The 2,800-nt window shown below is 49.9% G+C and overlaps 1 pseudogene; it reads left to right on the top strand.

Annotated features, from left to right (window-relative positions):
• Window positions 1-246: 246 nt before the first annotated feature.
• Window positions 247-1,290, top strand: LOC123441010 (annotated as a pseudogene).
• Window positions 1,291-2,800: the final 1,510 nt, after the last annotated feature.

The following is a 2,800-nucleotide window of genomic DNA, read 5'->3' as shown; positions in this document are numbered from 1 at the left end:
CCACTTGGACTCTCTCGTACGTGCGTCTCTTCTCTTGTCTACCGATCAGTGCGTCTTGGGCTGGGTTGACTCGGATCACTACTCCATCGATCAGTCATACCGCCTCTATATAAGAGGTAGCCTCGTGCAGCTTCGATCTCTCCATCAAACCAGCAAGCCATCCATTACAGGCGCTAATTAACCAGCAATTCACCAATATGTACGCCAGATCGATCCAACAAGCAGCCAAAGAAGCAGCAGATCGCTATGGGGTGCAGTATGAGCCGCCTCCTCAAGACCACCGTCACGCTGCTCATCCTCGTCCTTCTCCTCATGCCCGGGGCCATTGCCGCCACCGCCGCTAGCTTCGACGCCTCACGAACCAAACAGCTGCCGCTGCCTCGTGGGACGGTCCATGGGCCGGAGAGCTTCGCCTTCGACGGCAACGGCCAGGGCCCCTACAGCGGGGTCTCTGACGGCCGGATACTCAAGTGGAACGGCGACAAGCAAGGATGGACTACCTATGCTTATGGCCCTGGCTACGATAGCCACACATGCACCGCTTGCAAGTTCAGCCGGGAGACTGAGAATGCCAGGTAGAGCCGTTGCGGCCGTCCGCTCGGCCTACGCTTCAACCAGAAGTCGGGCGACCTGTACGTGGCCGACGCGTACAAGGGGCTGATGCGTGTACCACCCGGCGGCGGAGAGGCCACCGTCTTGGTCAACCAGGTTGACGGTTTCCCCTTGCGCTTCACCAACGGTGTTGACGTCGATCAAGTTCCGGGTCGGGTCTACTTCACGGACAGCTCCATGAACTATGAAAGGTCACAACATGAGATGGTCACTCGCACAGGGGACTCGACGGGCCGCCTCATGAGCTATGACCCACACAACTCCGATGTCACCGTGCTCCAGGCGGGCATGACGTACCCAAATGGTGTCGCGCTCAGCGCCGACCGGTCCCACCTCGTGGTCGCGTCTAGTGGCCCGTGCAAGCTGCTACGGCATTGGATCAACAGTGTCAACGCAGGCACATCCGAGCCTTTTGCCCACCTGCCTGGATATCCAGATAACGTGAGACCCGACACGAAAGGAGGGTATTGGGTGGTGTTGCACCGTGAGAAGAATGAGCTGCCCTTTGACCGTGGTAGTCATCGTCTCGCTGTCAGGGTCGGTAACGATGGAAGGATAGTCGAGGAGATGAGAGGGTCAAAGATGGTGCGGCCAACGGAGATCATGGAGAGACCAAATGGCAAAATCTACCTGGGTTCGGTGGAGCTTCCTTACGCCGGTGTTGTTAAGCGCAAGTAGATAACAGTAGATGATGCATAGGATGCCTTGTTGTTTTTTGTTCCTACAGCGAAATATAGTTTTTCAGTTTCTTTTCTGCTTCGAACAACCTATTGTAACCCATATTTTTTGTTAGTAAATCATTATTTGTTCTTTCCTCTATAGTAACGTGTTTTAAAGCTAGTGTATCATGTTCTTGTTTAAGAAGGAAGCCGATAAACACTATGTACACAACGAGCCGAAGACTCAAAAATGCTCATCAATGCGGTTGTTGTTGTGGCCGTCTACGATGATTGATAGTGGGTAGGATGTTGTTATCCTACTAGCTAGAATTTGGTTGTCTAATCAGCCAACGAATGACCCAAGCATCCATCAAAGTGTACCCAAGCCAGCCACTTAGATCTACTTGAGAAAATCCTTGAGGCCTCGTTTGGTTAAGGGGGAATGGGGAGGTTTTGAGACGGAGGGATTTCAGGGGATTGGGTGAATCCCATTGTTTCACCCAATCCTCTCAAATCCCCGGGGTTTTGCTTCCACTAGTCACTCGAGGAGGATTTTGAAACACATAGATAGAAAGGGATTGAAGGGGAACGGAGAGGATTGGGCTAAGCAAACCCCTCCTACCAAATGGGCGTGTGAGGATCTGTGGGGTTTCTGGACCCCCTGAGGATTTTTCTCTCAAATCCTTCCCAATCCTCCTTAACCAAACGAGGCCTGAAGGTCCGAAAGAGACAAGGATGAGGCTCTAGTTGCTTAACCCAGTGCCTTTTTAGTGTTTTCTTTTTGGCAAGATCAAACAAGATGTGTGTCTTCTCTATTAATATAGAGAAAGAAAAGATACAAAAGATCTTTGCAAGTATATATTCAAGTATATACCCATCTTAGCTCAACAGAACATTCCTCATATCATTGTCCACCGATCCACAACCTCTAGCGAGCATTCATAGGGCGAACACCTTTGTAAATTTCTACGTAGCAACGAATTCCAAGGAAGCAACTCTATTATTTTCACTGATGATTTAAGTCTATGCGAGATTTGTCTTGGAGGCCACCTGGTAGAAGAAATCCTGGTGGTCTGCACCGCGAGAAGAATGAGTTGCCACTTGGTCGTGATTGTCATCTTCTCGCTGTCAGGTCAGTAATGATGGGAAGATAGGTATTAGATACTATGCTTTGGATTCCTCGGAAGAAGACACTATGCTTTATGGTGCGAAGACTGGCACATTATACGTCATGAACCTTCTTGCATCACTGTACGGTTTGTCAGGCCGACTGAACCCAGTCGGCTTCGGTCAGGCCGAGGCCGTTACATTTTTGAAAATTCCTAAAATGACCAATATTTTTTGAAAACAATAAAAAATCTAATATTTAAAAAAAAATTAGCTGGTTTGTGAGGGAGGTCACACATCAATGTTTTGCACTCGGTGTTTAAACATTTGGCCGCCTTTACTGTCATATATCGGGTCTCCATGCAGGCTGGTGTGGTCTCTGGGCCCTCCGCGGGGAGGTTTTCGATGTCGCGGCCATCCAT

This window comes from Hordeum vulgare, chromosome 3H (genome assembly GCF_904849725.1).
Source record: "Hordeum vulgare subsp. vulgare chromosome 3H, MorexV3_pseudomolecules_assembly, whole genome shotgun sequence".
In the NCBI taxonomy this organism is placed as follows: Eukaryota; Viridiplantae; Streptophyta; class Magnoliopsida; order Poales; family Poaceae; genus Hordeum; species Hordeum vulgare.
This window is presented reverse-complemented; position numbering and strand designations above follow the sequence as displayed.